Here is a 26,014-nt window from a genome sequence, read left to right on the forward strand (position 1 = left end):
TCTAGCAAGCAGTTGAGAGGAAATGAGGTCTTGCACTTAAGGAAGGTTGGTGGGGCTGGAAAGGGGGCAGTACGAGGACATACTGTAGGGCAGATGGATGACAGGATAGGACAAACGGGGCAGCTAGTATATGTCTCCTTTGCTCAGGTGAGTTCTGGGATCACTGGGATTGTGATGGTGCTTGGAATAAAATTAGGTCATGACACAAAGAATGGAAAAGGAATAGGAAATAAGTGCCTTGCTTGAAGAAGACAGTAGAATCAAAGTCATCTTTAAGATTTTCCCAGTCACTGAAAATATTATAAAATTGCTTCTCTTCTTAACGTGCATCAAAAAACTGTTTTTGATATTGTAGCTGCAACGAATAGAAGCAAAACAATAACACAAAGCTAAATTGAAGCAAGGGAAGACTCTTCTCATTTTATCATCTTGATCTATTCTCTAATGAGAAGTCACAAAAAAAAGATTAAAGGAAAGGTCACCATTTATTTAGGATAAAGAAATGTATGCTGATGGTTGATGTCTTGAGCTACTTAATAAAATGAACTCAAATCTGGAGGAGCCATCAACACTCAGAAACAGCTTGTTTCTTATAATAAGTAGAGAACAGGCAATAGATAGTAGAGAATACTTAACTGGTAATACTTCTTCTATCCTGGATGTTATTCATATAAATCAAATGTTTTAAAGAACTTTGACTTAGATAAAGAAACAATTTCAATTGATTAGGGAAAAATTTAAGGGCTACATTAAACATCAACTTATCTGTTTAGCTTGCTAGATAAATTCTGAAGACAGAAATTTCAGTTCTCAGACTCTATAGGAAGTAGATGGTATAAATATGAGACATCTAAGTTATAAAATGTGCAGGGAAACAATCATGAGGCAATTAAAGTCTAATGTAAAGGCAAAAGTCCCACTGCAACTATGAAGAGAAAGGAGAATAGAAAAAAAAAAATAGCTAAAGCTTATGAAGTATCTAATATATGCCAGACAATGTGATGAATTTTATCTCATCTAATCTTCATAGCAATGATGAGAGATAGATATTCACAAATGGGGCAACTAAGCCTTAGAGTTTGTAACTTGTCCAAACTGGAAAGTAAGAACTGATAAATCAAGATTCTAAGACATCCATCTGATGTTACGTGACATCAACTCTTCAAATAGAACCATTCCACTCTTCTCTCTGCTACTCAAAACTCTCCTCAATCTTAGTTGTTCAAAACCCTCCTCAATTTTAGTTCTTAGCTGTATCACTCACCTTAATATTCTCAAAACCATCCTCTAACTAGACTGATGTCCTGTGTGCATTCCTAGACCTGTCCCACCTTTGTGCACAGAATTTCTCCAACTCTCAAGGTTCAGTTCTGTACACCCTTCCCTAAATCATCCTCCCAGGGCACTGCTGCCTTCATCAAATGCCCCCTCCTCTTCATCCATGGATGGCCCTTTTCACTAATGATCTCATTTGCCAATTGCAGTACTTGACCTCAGCCTGGGAATTCAATTTCCACACTACTTTGTGTTTTCTAAATCTTGCCATTGCTGGAAATGCTAAGCAATAACAAAGTCTTATATAACTTCTTCTTTCCTACAGAACTCAGTACAGGACCCAGAGTAAAATATTTTCCATTATTAGCACAAACAACAATAGTTACAACCACTAATTCAGAATTTATAAAATGATTCCATCTCTGTTGTCTCATCTGTTTTAATATACACTTCATTAAATACTCATAAGAAACGTGGATAAATATTATTATATTTTAATATAAGTATTATACTATAATATAATAGATATTATTTCCTTCATGTATTCTTAAAGAAACAAAGAAACAGAGAGGATATAATTGTTAGCATCAGGTCACACTGTTGGGAAATCGTGCCTGTCTTTAGTGCCTCACTTAGGGTTGACACTCTATATTTGTTTGATGAATGAGTAAATGAACAAGCTAGAATTTAAATTAGGTTTTTTAATTCCAAACTTTGTACCACACCATTCAGAATGATCTGTTTGACAGTATATGCTTGTTTATGTTCTCCTCATAAAATCTTATCCCAGCGTGGTTTACACCACTCTGGCTTTGCAGCATCTCACAATAAGTACCAGTTAATACCAAACTCATTAGCTGAGTCAGAGAGAGAAAACAATATCTACCCTAATTTTAATAGGACTAAATTCTCCATTAATGATAATAAAAAAGTTAATGGTGACTTCAAACAAGCCTGAGCTTGAAAATTTGGTAGTCTGAGTGATCCTAATTATAAAAGATTTCTTAATTATGTTTTTTAAAACTTTTCATAAAGACGTTATCATGATTACTTAGGATAAAAAAAATCATGGAAATATATCCACTTTCTTCAAAGTAAATGAATGACATGTGGTTAGAGAAGGGCAACAAAAACTCCAAAGCAAAAATTGAATTTCAAATAGATTGGGAGGGACAATCAGATGTGTTTAACATTTAGAGCACTAAGCTGGTCTGGGGGAGCCTGCTTTTCTGAAGGGTGGGTGGGTCTGGACAAGGCAGGTTGAAGGAGAGTGGGAGTTGCTGTACAGTTTCCCCTTCATTAGCATTAGAAGCATTCATTTAGATCTGTTCAGCTCAGAAATTTATAGATAACAATGGCTAGAGGATATTAATTTGAAGTTTTATGCTGAGAAAAAAATTAAAGACTCCATATAAAATACAGCCTATACATATAAATATACATTAAAATTAAAAGAAAGATGTAAATCAAGAGTTGTATCTTTGGTCTGGTCTCAGGGTCCAGACCTTTCTTGAGAAGGAACTAGTGAAGAGCCGTGACCCACGTGTCTAGTAGAAGATAAGCTGGTCATCTGGTTTCCCTTTCACAGGGCTCCTGTCCTACACTGTCTGATCTCTCCTAGGCAGTGTGTTGTACTCTTCCAGGACCCTTCTTACTCATCATAAGTGGTCCTTACTGTTTGCTTGTTAACTCAGCTCTACCCTCCTAACCTGAGCAAGCTGGGTCTGCAGTGATTCTGCAAGGATCGGCCATGTTCTGCTTCAGAGAGCTTCAGTACAGAATGGAACGAGGGAGAGGTACTAAAAGCCATTCAATGGGGAAGAGTTTGTTCATCCTAGAAGTTCCCAGTGAAAAAGACCCCTGGATGGGTGGCACATTGAACTTCCAGTATAATATCCTGGCTCTCTCCTTGGCAAGAGCAGCTCTATTTATTCCCATTTAATTCATTTTCACCTAGTATTGTGGGGCACAGATCTTCATTCTTCCTGGGGACAAGTTCAGAGTTCAGGTTTAACTGAATCAAACTTGGGCCAATTTGAGCACAACAGTCCAGAAACAGAGGTAACAGAAGAAAAAGGTCTATAGAAAAGAAAAAAAGAACGACTAAGACAAGTGCCGGAAAGGCCACAGAGCTCTCAGAAAGGTAAGATTTATATGGAAAGAACATTTACATTTTTCCTACTTAAAACCCTTAGTCAGCGGGGTTTTAGACCAAGCTCAGGTCCATTTGACACTCAGCAAATTATTAAATATTGTTGGGCTTCAGTTATATCAGCTATTAAATGGTAATTTTGCTACTGTATCCTGGGACAGATCCAGTGAGTGGAGAAGAGGTAGAAGGTGATTCAGAAAGCAAAAGTTTCTAAAGAACTCCAAGATCCAGGAGGGTATATGACTTAGAAAACCATTAGTAGATTTGCTGAATTAAAGGGGAAGAGACAAAAGCACAAAACAAGACCCAAACCTGGGGCAATCTTTTCGTCAGTACAGAAAAGGGAAGAACATTGTTTATTTAAAAACAAAACTGATACAACAATTCCGTCTACTCCATAGAAAGTACATTTTCATTCAGGAAAACAATTTGTTACTTTCTAGTAGAAGGGTCCTCATTTATGAAAATACCTAGACAGTCTGCCTTATAAAATGAACACTCTCAGGGCTGATCTGGGAGACTAAGAACTTCATCAAAGAGACTACTTTTATCTACATGTTACAGTAAGGTGAATTTTGAGATTTCTAGGGCAAAGAGAATGGAGTTCAGATTCTCAGGGCATCAGAAGGAGAAGGAAAAAGAGGGTTCTAGCCACATGGGGGCAGGTGGAGAGCCCAAGAAAAAGATCAGAAACAGAAATTTTTGATGAGGTTAGATAGTGAGCCCAAAAACAATTAAGAAGAAAAGTGTAAAATTTTTTAATTGTAAGTTTTTGTTGTTATAGTAAACCATTATACAAACACCAACTCCATTGCCCCAAACTTTTGCTACTCCTTTGGCACATGGTGAGGAAATCAGAGAAAAGAGGTCATGCCGCACATCTGGGCCAAAAGGTAGGGAGCAGTCATTCAAGATGAGATGCAAGGAAGATCCTGAGTTCAACTAGATTAGGAAATAAAGCAAGAAGTACTGGGCATTTTATTGAAATTCTGGGGAAGGCATGATAAATTTCTTCAGGACGTCATAGCAATTAAAAAAAAATTCAAAGGTCAGTATGACCAAAGCCAACAATACATTTATATGGCTTTTGCAAGACTCTTAATTAAATGAGGAGGATAGGTATATCTGTAATGTACAATCTTAGAGCAATGATAATAAAACACTTATCTACAAGTAGGTCAACATGGTGGGTTTGGACTTTTACTCCAGCACTTATCAGCTATATGGCTTCTAGGAACTTGTGTAACTACTTCTCTACTCTGTAAAATGAATAAAGGCATAGACCCCACACTACAGAATTGCAAGCATTCAAGCAAGCTGCACATGCAAAATGCCGAGCAGACCACCAACTATGACAGTACTTTTTATTTATTTATTTTTTTAACATCTTTATTGGAGTATAATTGTTTTACAATGGTGTGTTAGTTTCTGCTGTATAACAAAGTGAATCAGGTATATGCATACATATATTCCCATATCCCCTCCCTCTTGTGTCTCCCCCCCACCCTCCCTATCGCACCCCTCTAGGTGGTCACAAAGCACCAAGCTTATTTTCCTGTGCTGTGCAGCTGCTTCCCACTAGCTATCTATTTTACATTTGGTAGTGTATATATGTCAATGCTACTCTTTCACTTCAGCCCAGCTTACCCTTCCCCCTCCCCATGTCCTCAAGACCATTCTCTATGACTGCATCTTTATTCCTGTCCTGCCCCTAGGTTCATCAGAACCATTTTATTTTAGATTCCATATCTATGTGTTAGTACATGGTATTTGTTTTTCTCTTTCTGACTTACTTCACTCTGTATGACAGTCTCTAGGTCCATCCACCTCACTACAAATAACTCAATTTCATTTCTTTTTATGGCTGAGTAATATTCTATTGTATATATGTGTCACATCTTCTTTATCCATTCATCTGTCGATGGACACTTAGGTTGCTTCCATGTCCTGGTTACTGTAAATAGTGCTGCAATGAACATTGTGGTACATGACTCTTTTTGAATTATGGTTTTCTCAGGGTATATGCCTAGTAGTGGGATTGCTGGGTCATATGGGAGTTCTACTTTTAGTTTTTTAAGGAACCTCCATACTGTACAAGCAGCTCATGAAGCTCAGTATCAAAAAAACGAACAACCCAATCCTAGAATCATACTTTAAAATGAACCATAATGCTTGTGTTTATAATCGGAGTTTGAAAAAGGAGGTGGGGGGACATACTTGTATTAACATAATGCACCATTTGGCAGAGTAATTAAGAACTAAAATTTTGGAAGCTGACCCTCTGTGTTCATAATCCAGTCTCCACTGCAAAACTTTTAGTACCTTTTAGAAGTTTTCTAGACTTCAGGCAAGTAACTTAACCTCTCTATGCCTCAGTTTCCTTGCCTGCAAAATGGGTATGATAATATCTCATGGAGTTATTCTGAGAATTAAATGAAATAATGCAAGCAAAGTCCTTTTAAAAAGTGCCTGGCACACATTAAGTCTTTGATAAATGTAAGTTGTTGTTATTACCACCTTGTGCTTAGGTTGCCAGTTCTCATAAGCTCTTCTGGGTCTGATGGATAACCGGACCCAAGCAGAAAAAAACAATCCTGGGCCTTTTGCAAAGGACGGTTGGTGATTCAGCCATGGCAGGTGGAGTACTCTGAAGTGAAATCTTCAGAGGTAGAGCTAGCAGGAGACCTCAAAAAATTTGGCTAGACCACTTGGGAAAGAAACTCAGTACTCGTAAGTATTCACTGTGACCTAATCAGGTTTATTGCTAAGAATGAAATGAAATGATATACATGAAACTGCTTTATAAAGTTTAAGGAAATATACTTGTGTTATTGTTGATTATTACAATATAGAAATTCAAAATTCAAAAAAAAACAAATTTTTGATCCTAAAACTCAGAAAATAATCATCTCTAAGGGTTTCACAGGGTGAAGTGTTTCCTCATGGGTCAGAAGCAGCTCTAAGCCCATCTGCTTTAGCGGCATCATGGCAGGACTAGAGAGCACTAAAATATTTAGCACAAAGATCAATAAATCTCCCCTTGGCTCCCCAGTCCTCCTTATTAGAAGTATTCTTGGATACAGTCTCTAGGTTTTAGAATGTGCAATACCATTTACTAATAATGATCGTAATTAATATTATTTATAAAATTAATCCTAGACAAATCTCTAAATACTTTTCTGGTTCTAATTTTTAATATATTAATAGTCATTTTATTTATTTTTCTATTTTAGCATAATTATAATTCACAGTACTCTACGAATTAGTGTGTTTGCCAAAATTAACCCAGTGATGTAAACAAATAATGGCCAATGAAAAGACCTATTTGTAAAGCTATATACTGATGTCATTGAAAACCACTTCATTATGAGTGCTTGGAATGAAATGTTTTCAACTGAATCATACTACAAACTACATCAGAGATCCAGATAAACCTGTACAGACAACTGTAATCAAAGTTTTGTGGTGAAATGAAGAACATTCGTAGGAGTCAACCATGCCACCTGCAGAGAATACTAGTAACTTCTCCTAAGTAGCAGCCTTGTCAATCTATGTGTCTGGGACTGGGGCATCACCCACCAGGCCAGGCTGTGTCAAACACAGCTTGGAGCCCCAGTGTCCAAAACTGCTTTGAATATTAAAATTTGGTTTGGAAAAGATTGCCGCAATATAAAATCTCTAAATTAGATTTGTTAGTGATTTCTACAGTTCCCTCCACAAATGTTTTCAACATGATCAGGTCTAGGAGGCAAGACAATGGATTTAAATGAGATTATGCCACAAAAGACAACACATTTAATTAACAAATACTTTCAGAGCAAATATCACATAAAACAGATAAAGGTGTGAAATGTTAATAAAGATCTTTGCCTTTAAGATTATCATGCTATGGAGGAAAGATCTCAGAAGGAAATAACTATAAAACAATAATACAATGTACAATAATGATACAAAAGAGGTATGGATAATATTTTTTGTGTTTTTATTTATTAACCTCTGTAATTTGACTAAACCATAAAAAAAAAAGTACACACTTCAGATATGGGAGTTCATTCTGTGGTGACCGGTGCTTGCTAATAACTTTCTTGAGTCTTAGCAGGACTAAAAATGTCTTTCTGTTACTACATTTCAGGACAACATGCCAAGTTGTAAAATCTTGGTTTACATTTGATTTTTCTAACGGTTTTACAGATGTTTCTTTATTGCTTTCTGGTTTTGATTGTTGTAGAGGAGAAATTCGAATCTAGTCTGGTTTTCTTTTGAAAATGAACTAATTTGTATTTGGTAGAATTAAGCTCCTTATTTTTGCTTTAAGGCTAAAAAAAAAAATTATCAGAGAATGTCTATATGTTAGTTTCTACTTAGTAATTTTACCTATATAAGGTAAGCCTTCTTGCGCTCAAGAGTCTTTATAGTTCTGGAAGATTTTCCTCTGTTAATAATTATTGATTCCAATCCATTCACCTCTTGCAGCATTTCTGTGTCCTGAGCTCTGTGTCATTCATGAACTCTTATGTTAACTTCATTTCCTGAGACGTTTCTTCTGCATCCTAAGTATGTTTTTTAAATTCATCTTTTGGTTCTCTAATTTGATTTTTAGCAATGTTGATTCTGCTTTTCTTCTATATAAAGATCTTATTTATATTTTGTCCACATTTTACTACAGCTTTAAGCACTATCAATTATTTTTCATCTAATCTAGGATTAAAAGAAAAAATATCTCATCCTAAAATTTTATTTAATTCTGTATAAAAATATACTTCAAAGTAGATTTTATTCTGAACCTAAGCATCTTCATTGCCTAGTGTGTTCAAATAATTTGTCTTAAAAGAAAACTCATCTTTAAATTTGGGTTGATAATATTCAATATTTTGACCAGAAGTCTAGGTGCCTTGTTTTTCAAAGTGTGGTGCATGTACTAGGTTTTTCAACATCAACTGGGAGCTTGTAAGAAATGCAAAATCTTAGGCCAACCCCCAACCCAAACCTACTGAATCAGAATCTACATTTCAACAAGATCTCCTGCTAATGCATGGACACACTAACGTTTGAAGACAAGCTGGCCTACATGAGCAAGGTACTTGGTGGCTGGGGGTCATCTAAGTCAGTTGTGATCAGAGTAGATGCCAACACCTAAGCCAGTTTTTAAAGTTTCTGTTTCTAAGGTGTGGAATGGAGAAAACATGCTTACCAAACTCTAATGTGACCAAAGACTATACGGTATCCAGCCCGCAAGTAGTTTTACATGTTTATTTAAACATCTTATCATGGTTTCTTCTCTAAAGCAGATTTAAACAGACAAGGCACATTAACTGAACATTTCAAAGCCAGTCCAATGGAAGACTGCTGGTGAATGCAGCTCTATGGCAGAGGAGGGAGGGGGAATAGACAGGAAGGGCTTGCCTCAATCTAGGCAGGTGTTGAGATGTAGGCCAGTTATGTTCATAGTTTTATTTTGTTTTATCTCTAAAGGTTCAGTTAATTTAGAGACCGCTGCTTTTATTGTCAATGTGTAATAAAGATGATGGATGGGCTTACCCAGGTAAGTGCGGCCGAATTGGGATATTCACAATGATTCCTTCTGCTTGTCATCTTTATTCTTAAGTTGTTTTATAAATATTGCAATGAGATCTGGGAGGAAGGTGACTCTTAGCCCAGTAGGTCACTGCCATCTCCCCAGAATTCTGCCATTGTAGGAAAAGTGAAAATCTGTTAAAATTCCAAAAACATTAGATCTATACAAGCCCCTCTTTTTAAAAAGAGAGTATATTTCATTGGCATAAATTACTCTCTGCCCATGTATTTATTCAATGAGTATTTAATAGACATTGGCATAGGCCCTGGTGATACGGCAGTAAACAAACAGATGAAGCTTCTTCCCTCATAGAGCTTATAATCTAGAGAAAATACACAGACACTATAAAAATAATCATGCAAAGATGGTAATAAATCATAAGGAACTAGAGATTACCAGGTACTTGTATGTGTCTACGCTCAGGAGAAAGATATTGCTATTTTATAAAGGGTACTCAAAGGAGCCATCATTTAAAAAGTGCATTTCAGCAGAGACTTGAAGGAAGTGAGGGAAGGAGACTTGCAAATGTTTAAAGGAAGAACACTGCAAGTAGAGGACACTCAAGGACACCAGTACATAGTAGGGCAGTAAAATATTTTATTTTAAAATTCAGGAAAAAAAACTAAAGACCAGAATGTTAATTATGCCCACTAAAATCAGATACCAAGTCCTGCTGTTTGTGGCTCCAAAATAACTTTTATGTCTCCCTGTCCACGCTACTGCCATGGTCCTAATTCAGACCCTCAGTATCTCTTGCTGGGATCATGATAGTGGCTTCATTTTTGGTCTCTTTGTCTTTAGTCACATATTAACCAAGTCTATCCTCAAGCAAAAACGTACTCATTCAACAACTCTGCATAAAGTTCTTCAAAGACAACCACGTGGAGAAAAACAGCACAGAGATCCACCACACACTCATTCAGGAAAGCCAATTCCAAATGGGTTTAATGCCTAAATCTAAACAGCATATCTTCAAAACTTTTCAAAGAAAATAGAGCAGAAAAGATCCATGACCTCAGGCTAGGGTTACTTTTCTTAAGTAAGACACAAAATACACAAAGAATAAGGACAGAGTCTGACAAGTCTAACTATAATTATGAACTTGTGTTTATCAAAAAAATTCAAATAAATAAGCCATAAACTGGGAAAATCATCTGCAGTACACATAACTGACAAAAGGATGAGCATCCAGAATATGAAAAGACCACTTATAAATCGATAAGAAAAACTTTCAAAAACTCAAGTGGGCTTTTCAGAAAAGAAGAAGTATAAAAGTAAATACATTATAAGAGGAAAAGAAACCCCTGCCTAATAATTGGATTATTGAAATGCCATTTACAACCTATTAGATTAGCCCAGATATATTTTTTAAAGTACTTATTGACAAGGCCATGGAAAGCAGATTGTAAGGATGGGGTTTTAAGTCAGTGAAATCAATTTGGAAAACGATTTAGTATTATCTTTTAAAATTAAATATGAACATTTACTGCAACCCAGAAATAGCATCCTAGATATAGTCAATACTCTAGAGAAACTTTTTGCACAGGTACATGATGAGACATAGATAAAAATTTTATAGCAACACTGACAGTAGAAGCAAAAAGACAGAAACAACAAATAGCCATCATAAGGCTAAAATATAAATGAATTGGGAAAGTATGTTCTCTACAACTACATTAATCAACAGAGCTAAATCTCATTAATATAAAATTGAATTTTAAAAAGTCACCAAAATATATGTTAAGTATTTTACTATTTAAATGAGTTCCTGAAATGGGGTGCTGCTAATCAACAAACATAAGGTTTCAGTCATGCAAGAGGAGTAAGTTCTAGAGATCGGCTGTACAATGTTGTGTTTATAGTCAACTATACTGTATTGTGCACTGAAAACTTTGTGAAAAGGGTAGATCTCACGTCAAGTGTTCTTTTCACAATAAAAGATAGATAAATAAACAAACAAAGAAACAAACAAACCATATATTGTGGAGACGTGTACAAATTTAAGAACCTTATCCCCTGAAGAATATTTAGATTTCAGAGGGGCATAAAGGAGACCTCAATTGTTTTACTCATGTTGTGGTATGTTAAACTGGGTAGATGGGAGCACAGTATTGTTTTTTGTTATATTTTACATATACGTAATATGTATTCTTTGAATAAATGATATATTTCATAATTTAAAAAGAAGGAGAGTGAATGTTAGAAACAGCAAATCTTGGCTTCATATCCCAGATGCTCTACTTTGTGTAATACACTGTAAGATTCACCATTTTCCCCTTCATATATAAAATGGAAATGGAAGATTAGACTGCACAACACGTACAATCACTAGCACAATGCTTGGCACATGGCACGTACTGAATAAATACTGAATATTATGGGTGAGGGTTCTTTAATGACTTCTCATGGCTTGTTCCCTTCTTCATATGGCTTATGTGCTGCCTTGAACTGGCCTCAGCCGGCCTGTCCAGCTTCATCTCTCACCACTGCCTCTTCTCATTGTTGCTCCAGCCATATGCCATCATTCCAAATTTCTTTGCCTTCAGTTCCAAGCCCATTTATCTGCCATTATCCCTCAAATCTCAAGATAAATCACACCTCTACTGTGAAGCAGAAATCACTGTAGCACTGACTCCCGATGTAGTAATTTAGTGTTTATATGACTCCCTCACCATAATATTGTCAGCTACATAAGGACAGGGGTCATATCTTTTATCATCACCGTATTACAAGAAAACATGCAAAAAATAAACAATAAATATCTATTGAACAGATAAAATCATAATTTTGGGATAACCTTAGTTCTCTACATTCTGGGTTGGATTTTAAAAAACAAAGCATGTATAAATTTATTAATCATGAGTAGATGAAGATTTTGTTGCAAAAGAAAAATAATGAAGTATTTCGAAAAAACAAAATATAGTTTAATTGTAAATATTTTCCTATTCTAAGGCTATGTAAAAAATACATATATAATCATCTATGAGAGAACACACACATCTATATCATCCTAAGAACATCACAAAATTGAAACAAACAAAATATATATATATATATATATATATATATATATATATATATATATATATAATTATATAATGCCATTTGTCCACCAAGAATAATAAGTAATCTATAATGGCAAAATGGAATGAGTGAATTTCTTTACCAGGTTTAAATCAATCATTATATTTATTTCCTGGGACATTTAGTAAAATGATCCAAATTAGCCTTGTATCATTCTGATTTAATTTAGTGATACCCATTGTAAATAGAAAGTGTGTTTTATAACCTAGAAATGGCTAAAATGAAAAAAAGAAATTCTAAGGTATTTATTCAAAATAACCTCTTGATATTTTGGAGGTTTTTTCTTTTCTTTTTACTACATATGCACAAATAATCATGCTCAAGGCATATATATAAGAGCAATTACTTAAGGAAAATGAAAAATGAATTGGAAATATGTGCAGAATGTATGAATTAACCCATAAATGTTCTTTCTTCACTATACAAATGGAGAACACCAGATCCATTGCCACCTTATAATAAATGGAGTTAATTTGCTGGAGAAAATTGTAATAGATGTTAAAAGATGAAGAAGAAAAGGAATTGTCTGTGAGAAAAGTAAAGAAAGAAAAAGAATTTGAATAGTGCTATGAGATCTCCCCAGACTGTTCTTACAAAAATTAAATGTGTTTTGCGGGGAAATAAAAATAAATTTGTTTAAAGTATACCACATGTTTGTCTTTGCAGTCATAGAAGATGAGAAATAGGAAAAAAACAAAAACAAAAAAAACCACCCTGCTTCAGAGGCATGTTGTATAAATCAGTACCTCTCAGTCTTTAATATGCATATGATTCATCCGGGGATCTTGTTAAAATAAAGATTCTGATGCTATTTAGTCTGGGGTGGCACTCAAATTCTGCATTTCTAACAAGTTCCTGGGGGATGCTGGTGTTGCTGGCCTGCACCACACTTTAAGTTCCAGAGATAGAGGAGACTACATTGTAGTTCCACATTGTAGTCCCACAGTCCTACACTGTAGTCCCACTGTAGTCCTAGCTCTGCTGCATATAATGATGTCACTTGGATGTGTGGCAGCCTCTGAGCCTTAGTTAGATAGATCTAGAAATAATACTTTGCTCATCTTGTTGTTGTGAGGTGTTAAGATGATGTTAAGTAAATATCCAGGAACAAAGAAGGTATCCAATGACCATCAGTTCTTTCTACTGAGTGCTTTAAAAATTATTTGTTCAAACTGATGTTACTGAAAATGCAATTATTATGTCTCAAGTGTAATGAAAATAAATAGGGCAAGATATCACCTAAATAAATCAAAAATTAGATGTCATTTCATTTTTATAACATTTATCTTTTTATGTACTTTGACAGATGTCTCATTTATAAGCTGAACATTATTAGAAGGAAAGAAATTGTTGGAAAGGTACTGCAAAAATTTGGAAAAGAAAGAGGCTAAAACACATTTTTAGATGGTGACTTCCTCCCATGACATTTTTGTCTGAAAACCAATCAGAACCTTGGCAGCAAACAGTGTTCAGGAGAGCTGTAGTTCCATCAAATTAAAGCAAGGAAGGATTGAAGTAAAATGGGAGCTTGAGTCTTTCAAGTGTATGTAGAAAATGAGTAGAAATGTTTTAAAAATAAAATGATTAGCATCAGCCAAATAGGAACTGAAAGTATTATCAACAAAGAGTGTCTTAGAGGTTACCTAAATGATGCATTAACCTTTCTACAACAGACTCTATCAGAAACACTTAGGATCAACTAAAGAGCAAGATGAGACTTGTCTAGTTTTGCGCCCTGGTTCCAGAATCCCTATCAGACTGCCATTTACATCATTTGTGACTAGGTTTCTGTTTGCTATTCCATAATGATTCTCTTTTCTCCTGTTTAGCTACTCTGGAATTATGTACCAATGGCACACGACAACTCCAAAAGGCAGAACAGAAATGTGAAACAAGAACATCTTAAAATTAATGCCCTTTCTAGAAAGAAACACTCAAAAAGTCTCTAATTATCAGGTTTGACTTAAGGAGGGCTTCCTTTAGTTGCATTTCTTATAGCAATTGTGGGTCCCTGAGGAGAAGCCTCGCTTCTATCCACCACCTTGTCCATCTTCTGCTAACATGTGATGTGGGAATGACCTCTGGACTCTTTGTCTCTACTATGAATTTTTATAAAAATAGCAAAAACTGAATAAAGATGAAATCATATGGTCCAATCATACAAATAAAAAAAACAAAAAATAATGGTGTCATCCAAATATTCAGACAACCTGCCATAACTCCAGACCTTAACTGTCATCACCATAGTTGGAAACACATATAAGTCATGTTTATAAAAGAAGGTGGCAAACAGACCTCAAGAGGGCCTCAGACTTCTTTGGGTCTCATGCCTGATCAAAGGTCACATTTGATATTTCCCTGGGATGCCACCTGCTTTCTGAAGAATATAACACAACACACCCAGTGTCTCTGTAAAACAAAATAAATAGTTCTCTATCGATAGACCAGAATGAAGTACTATTTTTTTAAAAATATTTTTAAGAAATCACCATTACAAGAGAAGAGCTAACACCTATCCTTCTCAAACTCTTCCAAAATATAGCAGAGGGAGGAACACTCCCAAACTCATTCTACAAGGCCACCATCACCCTGATACCAAAAACAGACAAAGAATGTCACAAAAAAAGAAAACTACAGGCCAATATCAATGATGAACATAGATGCAAAAATCCTCAACAGAATACTAGCAAACAGAATCCAACAGCACATTAAAAGGATCATACACCATGATTAAGTGGGGTTTATCCCAGGAATGCAAGGATTCTTCAATATACGCAAATCAATCAATGTGATACAGCATTTTTAACAAATTGAAGAAGAAAAACCATATGATCATCTCAATAGATGCAGAAAAAGCTTTTGATAAAATTCAACACCCATTTACGATTAAAACCCTCCAGAAAGTAGGCATAGAGGGAACTTACTTCAACATAATAAAGGCCATAAATGACAAACCCACAGCCAACATCGTTCTCAATGGTGAAAAACTGAAAACATTTCCTCTAAGATCCAAAGTTGTCCACTCTTACCACTACTATTCAACATAGTTTTGGGAGTTTTAGCCACAGCAATCAGAGAAGAAAAAGAAATAAAAGGAATCCAAACTGGAAAAGAAGTAAAACTGTCACTGTTTGCAGATGACACGATACTATACATAGAGAATCCTAAAGATGCTACCAGAAAACAACTACAGCTAATCAATGAATTTGGTAAAGTAGCAGAATACAAAATTAATGCACAGACATCTCTTGCATTTGTATACACTAATGATGAAAAATCTGAAAGAGAAATTAAGGAAACACTCCCATTTACCATTGCAACAAAAAGCATAAAATATCTAGGAATAAACCTACCTAAGGAGACAAAAGACCTGTATGCAGAAAAATATAAGACACTGATGAAAAAAGTTAAAAATGATACAAACAGATGGAGAGATATACCATGTTTTTGGATTGGAAGAATCAACATTGTGAAAACGACTATTCTACCCAAAGCAATCTACAGATTCAATGCAATCCCTATGAAACTACCAATGGCATGTTTCACAGAACTAGAACAAAAAAATTCACAATTTGTATGGAAACACAAAAGACCCCAAAAAGCCAAAGCAATCTTGAGAAAGAAAAATGGAGCTGGAAGAATCAGGCTCCCTGACTTCAGACTATACTTCAAAGCTACAGTAATCAAGACAGTATGGTACTGGCATAAAAACAGAAATATAGATCAATGGAACAGGATAGAAAGCCCAGAGATAAACCCACACACAGGGTCACCTTATTTTTGATAAATGAGGCAAGAATATACAATGAAGAAAAGACAGCCTCTTCAATAAGTGGTGCTGGGAAAACTGGACAGCTACATGTAAAAGAATGAAATTAGAACACTCCCTAACACCATCACAAAAAATAAACTCAAAATGGATTAAAGACCTAAATGTAAGGCCAGACACTATAAAACTCTTAGAGGAAAACATAGGCAGAACACTCTACGGCATAAATCGCAAAATCCTTTTTGACCCACCTCCTAGAGAAATGGAAATAAAAACAAAAATAAACAAATGGGACCTAATGAAACTTCAAAGCTTTTGCACAGCAAAGGAAAAGCTAAACAAGATGAAAAGACAACCCTCAGAATGGGAGAAAATATTTGCAAACGAAGCAACTGACAAAGGATTAATCTCCAAAATTTACAAGCAGCTCATGCAAATCAATATCAAAAAAACAAACAACCCAATCCAGAAATGGGCAGAAGACCTAAACAGACATTTCTCCAAAGAAGATGTACAGATTGCCAACAAACACATGAAAGGATGCTGAACATCACTAATTATTAGAGAAATGCAAATCAAAACCACAATGAGGCATCACCTCACTCCAGTCAGAATGGCCATCATCAAAAAATTTACAAACAATAAATGCTGAAGAGGGTGTGGAGAAAAGGGAACCCTCTTGCACTGTTGGTGGGAATGTAAACTGATACAGTCACTATGGAGAACAGTATGGAGGTTCCTTAAAAAACTAAAAATAGAACTACCATACGACCCAGCAATCCCACTACTGGGCATATACCCTGAGAAAACCATAATTCAAAAAGAGTCCATGTACCACAATGTTCATTGCACCACTATTTACAATAGCCAGGATATGGAAGCAACCTAAGTGTCCATCGACAGATGAATGGATAAAGAAGATGTGGCACATATATTCAATGGAATATTACTCAGCCATAAATAGTAATGAAATTGAGTTATTTGTAGTGAGGTGGATGGACCTAGAGACTGTTATATAGAGTGAAGTAAGTCAGAAAGAGAAAAATAAATACCATATGCTAACACATATATATGGAATGTGAAAAAAAGAAAGAAAGGTTCTGAAGAACCTAGGGGCTGGACAGGAATAAAGACATAGAGAATGGACTTGAGGACATGGGGGGGGGAAGGGTAAGCTGGGACGAAGTGAGAGAGTGGCATGGACATATATACACTACCATATATAAAATAGATAGCTAGTGGGAAGCAACCACATAGCACAGGGAGATCAGCTCAGTGCTTTGTGACCACCTAGAGGGGTGGGCTAGGGAGGGTGGGAGGGAGATGCAAGAGGGAGGAGATATGGGGATATATGTGTATGTATAGCTGATTCACTTTGTTATGAAGCAGAAAGCAACACACCATTGTAAAGCAATTATACTCCAATAAAGATGTTAAAAAATTTTTTTTAATAAAAATAAATAAATAAATAAATAAAAAGAAATCACCATTACATAAAATCTCCCTAGAGCCACATTTCCCCCTCCCTTTCACTGGATATTCCTGGACAAATTTGAGAATAAAAATCTTTAGCAATAGCAGCACCATATTAAAAAAAATTTGATCTGAAGTCAGAAGTCTTTGAAGCAGGCCTGTTTCCACTTGCCTATATGGTCTACTGAATTTAGAGTCTTTAGTCGGAAATGGATCTTAACGATTACAGAGCTATGTCTAATTTTACAGAGGAAGACCATGAGGCTCAAGGAGCTTAACCAATCTTCCCAAATCATAATAAACTCATTAGATGCATCTCCATGGAGACCAGGCTTGTTCAAGTTCGTGCCAATTTTTTCATACTCTAATATGTTAGCTTTGAAACTGATGTGTCTACTTCTATTCTCCAGATACCTTTCCACCTTCCAGTAGATTTCATAACAGGTCTGAATGGACCTGCATAATCCAGCAAGGGGAAATCTCTCTTTCAAGCCAACTTGCTTCTCACTCGTTATCCTCTAAATATTTTTTCCTTCAGTCCACTCCTAGAACAAGCTTATCTCTTTCCCACAACAGGTGCAGGTTGAAGTTATTCCTTCTACTATCATTCTCCCTGGATTCTCCAAGTCACAGGTATTTCTCATGTTTGCATTTCAGCCTACATTTCATCACACATATGAGCCTTCATTGGAACCCCCTTTGCTATCCTCTTCCACAGTTTCTTGTTATTGTATCCATAGTGCCAATGAATCTCAGTTACAACTAATAGGTGATAAATAAAATGTATCACTTTTACTCCACTAGAATGACAGTAATACTATTAAGACAAGAGTCTTGTATTTTTTTGTTCTCCAAGGACTCACCAATCGGTGCTTAGCTTAGAACTCTGCAGACATTATACACTAACTCTTCACAAAACGCTACAGATAGGTACTCCATCATCTGGGCTAAGTTAGGTACTATCATATTCACCATCAAGATCATCATTAATATCATCTCTATCGTGTATGGAAGAAGACAAAATGTTTGTTTGAACAAGATACTGTTGACAACTCCAAGATATAATAGTGGGCCATTAGGCCTCAAAATGACCTTCCTCAATAATCTAACCATTCCAATAAGCACACTGATTTTGTACTATCATGTTGATAAACACAGGTTATCATACAAACTGGAACTTGCCATTAATCTCATGCCTGACACTGGATGGCTAAACTTTAGAGAATAGATGAGGTCCAAGCCTTCTTCTATAGGGAAATATATCTGAATAGTGAATTTATTATCATACTCTTACTACTTGAACTTACATATTCATCTGCTTCATTAACATTAAAAATAAGTTAATTTAAACACTAATTTGAGTTTTCATATAACTCAAGAGTGATCTTCTAAAGCCAAGTTTTAAGGGAAAAAAGCAAACAACATTCATTATCTGTTTAGAAAGAAATTTATTTGCATACTAAGATGCTGTTGATCCTAAAAAGATATAGTTGTAAATTTTAATGAAATTATCTGCCCCAAAGTCTTTTTTTTCCAATCATTAAAAGATCTGTTTGTTGAAAGCCAAGAGATGTCAACTAAAAATAATGTACTTGTCAAAACTACAAAGGTATAGCTTTTAAACAAAGGAGAAGCCATATCACATGGAAATTTACCTAGGGTACCTCTGCTTTAGGGGATATGCTGAGCTATGCAATGTGGACCAACTCTTTCACTGAAAATATTAGGATAAGTTGTTAGTATAAAATTAAGTGAAATATATTTTTAAAATCTTCTTAGAAGCACTGTAGAGTGGAGGTGATAACAAGGATCTATCAGGCCAATATCAGGTAAGTGAGACTGTATGAAGTGGTAAACAGAACAAGGAAGCCTCTTTTGCCCTAAGAAATTTCACCAATCACAACAAAACTGAACTTTGGCTTGGATGGCCAAGGCCCACCCAAGTTTAGGACTATAAGTGCAGTCTCTTAGAAAGAAGCTAGACCTGAAAATAGCTAAAAATTTGAGATAAACTTTAAGCAGAAAACAAAACCATCATTCCCCACACAAGGGAATAGCATGAAAAACTAGCTGAGCTGATTAGCAAAGGGAAAATAAAATTCCCTGCAAAGTCATAACCTCAAATCCTTTTCTTACATGAATGTAGTTCAAATTCACCTGAGTGGTTCAAGGAGTTTCAAGACATGAATTCAAAGACTTCCAGGCACGTAGGATGCCCAGGCACTAAGATAGGCAAATGCAAAATTAAAAAAAAAAGGGGGGGGGGCACTTTCATTCAAGTCTTCACAAGTCCTCAAAATAATTTACACCAGTAATTTCTAAGGAAAATCACCAGCACAAAATAAAAACCAGTTAAGTACACAAGAAAACAAGTTTCCATGAACAAGAACAGTGAAAACAACAACAAATTCCTATATCAGACATGGTTTTAATACTATGTTTTAAGAAAAAGAAAAAAGTCAAGCTAGAAAATATCTATATGTAGCATGGCATGGTAAAATATGACCTAGTAGTTTTGGGAAAAAAGGATAATTGCTTGAGTGAAAACAATCAAGATTTGAAAGCTGGATAGAATTACTGTCAGATTAGAAATAGCGAAAGAAGTGCTGGGGAAGATGTAGCAGCCTCTTCTCCGAGCCACCCCTATGCCTCCGGACTTCACTGGGGCCAGCAGCCGGCAGACCAGGGGCCCAGGGCCGCGGGCTCAGCCGGCTACCACGGGCTCTGTGTCAAACCAGCAGTTTGCAGGTGGCAGCGCCAAGGGGCCAGAGGAGGCGCCAGAGGACGCGGCCCGGGCCGCCGAGGAGCCGCAGCTGCTTGCTCCACGGGGCCGGCATCTGCAAGTGGTTCAACGTGCGCATGGGATTCGGTTTCCTGCCCATGACGGCCCGCGCCGTGGTCTCACTCGACCCTCCGGGTGGATGTCTTTGTGCACCAGAGTAAGCTGCACATGGAGGGCTTCCGGAGCCCGAAGGAGGGTGAGGCCGTGGAGTTCACCTTTAAGAAGTCAGCCAAGGGCCTGCAGCCTATCCGAGTCACCGGCCCTGGCGGGGTGTTCTGTATTGGGAGCGAGAGGCGGCCCAAAGGGAAGAACATGCAGAAACGCAGATCAAAGGGAGACAGGTGCTACAACTGTGGAGGTCTAGACCATCACGTCAAGGAATGCAAACGGCCACCCCAGCCCAAGGAGTGCCACTTCTGCCACAGCATCAACCATATCGTAGCCTCGTGTCCACTGAAGGTCCAGCAAGCTCCCAGCTCCCAGGGAAAGCCAGCCGACTTTCCGGAAGAGGAAGAAGAGTTCCATAGCCCTGCCATGCTCCCAGAAGCCCAGAATTGAGCCACAATGGGTGGGGACTAGCCTTCTGTGATCAGAAAGTTTTGAGGAACAGGCGTCAATCGGCAGAGTGGAGAAAGTGGGGACAGTGTGGGTAGGGACAGCTGGCACTGCCGTATATCTCAGGCCGGGGGCCAAAGCGTCACCCCCTTTCCCCTCTCCTCTCTTGGTGGGGGGAAGGGGTGAGGCAAAGGAACTCCAATCACGCTCTATCCAAATGCACCTGAGGGCTTTGGGGGTGTAACCCTCCCTGCATGCTTTATCTGAGTCTCCACCCCCAGAATCTCCAGCTTTTGAAAGTGGCCTGGATGGGGAAGTTGTTTTACTCTTAAAGAAGGGTATGGAAGAATATTTCCCATGCCAGAGTGAAAAGCTTAAGCATGAGACCACATTGATGGACACAAGCCACTACCTTCTGTGGGAGGAAATATCTCAGGGGTAAGGCAGGGTTTTCCACATCTTGTCTCCTCATAACCCCCTCCTGGGACAGAGTGCTGAGAACTGTCCCAAGCAGTGGGTTGTGATGATAGGCAAAAGGGGGGTTGAGGGAACAGCTGCAGACCTGCTGCTTCTAAGCCCACTCCCACCCCATTCTGGGCCAATACAATTTTATTTATTTGCTCCCTTGGATGACTGTACTTTGGGTCCCAATTTCTCCAGAATGCCAGCTGCACTAGCTGTGTGCAAATGATGGATCTTGTGCATTTTAACCTTTTTTTTTCATAATATAAATATTCCGGTTTTGTATTTTTGTGTATTTTAATTAAGGACCTCATTCCTGCACTGTGTTCTCAGGTATGTGCGCAATCTCAGGGATAAGTCAGCAGCAGCTCTGGGTCTGCACAGCAGGAACACTTTCTGTTGCTGAATCACCAGAGAGAACAACTTTTGGAGTGTATACCTATTGAGCTACCTCATTTTTGCCAATTAGAGCTGGCTTTTCTGCCATAGTGTCCTCTTGAAACCCCCCCATCTTCAATGTTTCATGGGAGACTAGGTTTTAACTGGGTTGCCTCATGACTTGGTCTCCTCCTGACAGATTGGAAATCGGTCTGAACAGGAAAAGGTGGTGCAGAGAGGTTAGGAGAGGCTGGGCCAGGTAAAAGCTGCAGAGAGGGGAAGCCAAGACTAATCAGAGGTCGTCTGTATGTGTGATAAAGGATTCCTGTTCCAGACCTCTAATCCCAGGGCACAGGACTTGCTTTACATACCAGATCCATCCTTCACTGGATTGGGCTAGGCTTACCATGCACAAAGGGTGTACTGTGTGTGTTTTTGTAAATAAATATGTGAGTTGGTAAGGACAGGTTTTAAGAACGATGCCTCTGTACCCATCTTGAGCTGCCCAGGGATGGATATATGAAGCAAGGACAAGATCCTTAATCTTTAACAATTCTGGGCTTTTCCCCCTTGGCTTCTAGAGAGACCATCAGCGATGGCTTCTCTGTGGTTCCCAGAGCCAGTGTCCTGCCCTGCTGCAGCAGTGATTAGTGTCATGGTAGCTAAAGGAGAGAAGGGGGTTTCATTTACATGCTGTGAGATCACTGCAAACCTACCTCACTGTGTTGCAAGGGGGCAAATGCAATAGAACACATTGGGTGATGTGTGTCTGATCCTGGGTTTTGTCTCCCCCCGTTGCTTCCCCCCTCTAGTTATTATATTTGTCTGGGCTTCGTAGGACTTCACAAGTAGCTGATTTGGTGATTGCTAGGTTGCCTTGTTTGTGTAAATATAATGTGTTGGTCTTCTCCATGTTCTTTTGGGTTTTATTGTTTACAAACTTCTTTTTATATTGAGAAAAATAGCCAAAGCATCTTTGATAAAAGTTCTGCACCAGCCAAAAAGATCTGAAACATAAGCTTGGGGGACCCTCTTCTTGAAGAGGGGGGCCTTGAACCACACTTTCTTTTGTGTTCCCCTTCCCCTATTTCCTATTTCAAACAAGATCTTCTGTCCTAAAAACTGGATTCCTACCTCCTCTTCTTTCCCCCTTCGTGCCGCCCCCAAAATAGCCCATACACTTATACGTTTAATTTGTGGGATGTCTGCAATTAAATGATTTGTGCAAAAATCCTAAAGAAGCTAAGAACTCTCCATCCCTTGTTCCCAATCTCCTGAGTCATGACCATTCCTTGATGTGATTCATCCCAAACAGACTGCTGTCTTTGGAGGGATTAAAACCTACTTTAATCTCTAATCCTAGGGTAGAGAGGAGCAATGAGGGGGCCTTCCATGTAGAAAGTGGGGTTGGGAGACCACAAAAGGAAAGATGAATGTATATCCAAGTCACTCAGGAACTTTTATGCAGGGGCAATAAACTTACGTCAAAGTGGCCAGAAGATTGTTCGATAGGAGACAGACGAATGTAACTCCATGTTTACTGCTAGAAACCAAAGCTTTGTGTGAAATCTTGAATTTATGGGGAGGGAGGGAGGGAGGGAGGGTAGAAAAACACGTACATGTCTGTTCTTTCCCTCATCCCTTCCCCTCATTACTGAACTACAGGAGACTGAGCCCCCTTGGGCTTTGGTGACCCCATCTGGGCAGTGTTTATTTGATGGTTGATTTTGCTGTGCCAGGTACTACCGTTCCCATTTGCTGTCATTTTGTAACACGCATGCTGACCCTTTCCCCTTACCCTTTTTTTCCTTGGGAAAATACAATGAAGAAGGATTTATTGGTACTGAAACTGTCATCCCCTTGGTTGATATTTTTAAAAAACAAAAAGAAGTAGCTAAAGAGATACATAGCAGGGGGAGACCTTCAAGATGGCAGAGGAGTAAGACGTGGAGATCACCTTCCTCCCCACAAAAACATCAAAAATACATCTATATGTGGAACAACTTCTACAGAACACCTACTGAACGCTGGCAGAAGACCTCAGACTTCTGAAAAGGTAAGAAAATCCCCATGTACCTGGGTAGGGCAAAAGAGAAAAGAAAAAACAGAGACAAAAGAATAGGGATGGGACCCAAACCTTTGAGAGGGAGCTGTGAAGGAGGAAAAGTTTCCACACACTCGGGAGCCCCTTCACTGGGGGGACAGGGGGTGGGCAGGGGGAAACCTTCGGAATCACAGAGGAGAGTGCAGCAACAGGGGTGCAGAGGACAAAGAGGAGAGATTCCTGCACAGAGGATCAGTGCTGACCAGCACTCACCAGCCTGATAGGCTTCTCTGCTTACCTGCCAGGGCGGGTGGGGGCTGGAAGTTGAGGCTTGGGCTTTGGAGGTCAGACCCCAGGGAGAGGACTGGGGTTGACTGCGTGAAGACAGCCTGAAGGGGGCTAGTGCGCCACAGCTAGCCAGAAGGGAGTCCAGGAGAAAGTCTGGACCTGCTGGAGAGGCCAGAGACCTTTGTTTTGGGGTGCACAAGGAGAGGGGATTCCTCCCCAGTGTGCCCATAGAAGGCAATGCACCACCTAAATGAGCTCCAGAGACAGACATAAACCACTAATGCTGCTGCTGCTGCCACCAAGAATCCTGTGTGCAAGCACAGGTCACTATCCACACACACCCCCGGGAGCCTATGCAGCCCGCCACTGCCAGGGTCCCATGATGCAGGGACAACTTCCCCTGAGAACACATGGCACGCCTCAGGCTGTTGCAACGTCATGCCGGCTCTGCCGCCTCAGGCTCGCCCCACATTCCAGTTATGACTAGTGCACCCCTCCCTCCCCCTGGCCTGAGTGAGCAAGAGAACCCTAATCAGCTGTGGCTTTAACCCCCTCCTGTTCGGGCCGGTAGCAGACTATGGAGGGCGACCTACACACAGAGGTGGGGCCAAAACCAAAGCTGAACCCCAGGAGCTGTGCGAACAAAGAGAAAGGGAAATTTCTCTGTGCAGCCTCAGGAGCAGTGGATTAAATCCCCACAATCAACTTGTTGTACCCTGCATCTGAAGAATACCTGAACAGACAACGAATGTTCCCAAAACTGAGGCGGTGGACACTGGGAGCAACTGTAGACTTGGGGTTTGCTTTCTGTGTCTAATTTATTTCTGGTTTTATGTTTATCTTAGTTTAGTATTTAGTGCTTAAAATCACTGATGGATTTGTTTCTTGCTTTGGTTGCTCTCTTCCTTTTTTTCTTTTTATACATATATATATTTTTTTTCTTTTTATGAGTGTGTATGTGTATGCTTCTTTGTGGGACATTGTCTGTATAGGTTTGCTTTTACCATCTGTCCTAGGGTTCTGTCTGCCCATTTTTTTGTTTTTGTTTTCGTTTTTTTGTTTAATTGTTTGCTTTTTTCTTTCTCCCTTTTCTTCTCAGCCATGTGGCTGACAGGGTCTCGGTGCTCTGGCCAGGTGTCAGGCCTGAGCCTCTGAGGTGGGAGAGAAGAGTTCAGGACACTGGACCACCAGAGACCTCCCGGCCCCATGTAATTAATATCAATCAGCAAGAGCTCTCCCAGAGATCTTTGTCTCAACACTAAGACCCAACTCCATCCAACGGCCAGCAAGCTCCAGTGCTGTATGCCCCATGCCAAACAGCTAGCAAGACAAGAACACAACCCCACCCATTAGCAGACAGGCTGCCTAAAGTCATATTAAGCTCACAGATACCCCAAAACACACCACAGAACATGGCCCTGCCCACCAGAAGGACAAGACACAGCCTTATCTACCAGAATACAGGCACAGTCCCCTCCACCAGGAAGCCAACACAAGCCACTGAACCAACCTCACCCACTGGGGGCAGACACCAAAAATAATGGGAACTACGAACCCACAGCCTGTGAAAAGGAGACTCCAAACACAGTAAGTTAAACAAAATGAGAAAACAGAGAAATATGCAGCAGATGAAGGAACAAGGTAAAAACCCACCAGACCAAACAAATGACGAGGAAATAGACAGTCTACCTGAAAAAGATTTCAGAGTAACGATAGTAAAGATGATCCAAAGTCTTGGAAAGAGAATAGACAAAATGCAAGAAACATTTAACAAGGACCTAGAAGAACTAAAGAGCAAACAAACAATCATGAACAACAAAATAAATGAAATTAAAAATTGTCTAGAAGGAATTGATAGCAGAATAACTGAGGCAGAAGGACGGATAAGTGACCTGGAAGATAAAATAGTGGAAATAAATACCACAGAGCAGAATAAAGAAAAAACAATGAAAAGAATTGAGGACAGTCTCAGAGACATCTGGGACAACATTAAAAGCACCAACATTCTAATTATATGGGTCCCAGAAGAAGAAGAGAAAAAGAAAGGGTCTGAGAAAAAATTTGAAGAAATTATAGTTGAAAATTTCCCTAAAATGGGAAAGGAAATAGTCAATCAAGTCCAGGAAGCGCAAGGGTCCCATACAGGATAAATCCAAGGAGAAACAAGCCAAGACACA

The 26,014-nt window shown here is 38.5% G+C and overlaps 1 protein-coding gene and 1 pseudogene across 10 annotated transcripts in view; one reads left to right on the forward strand and one right to left on the reverse strand.

The window, feature by feature from the left end:
- NRG3 (neuregulin 3) overlaps nucleotides 1–26,014 on the reverse strand; it is a 1,099,553-nt gene that overhangs the window by 178,597 nt on the left and 894,942 nt on the right. The window lies entirely within an intron of this gene.
- Nucleotides 19,974–20,668, forward strand: LOC103015105 (protein lin-28 homolog A-like; annotated as a pseudogene).

The sequence above is a fragment of the Balaenoptera acutorostrata genome, chromosome 16, assembly GCF_949987535.1.
Source record: "Balaenoptera acutorostrata chromosome 16, mBalAcu1.1, whole genome shotgun sequence".
Lineage (NCBI taxonomy): Eukaryota > Metazoa > Chordata > Mammalia > Artiodactyla > Balaenopteridae > Balaenoptera > Balaenoptera acutorostrata.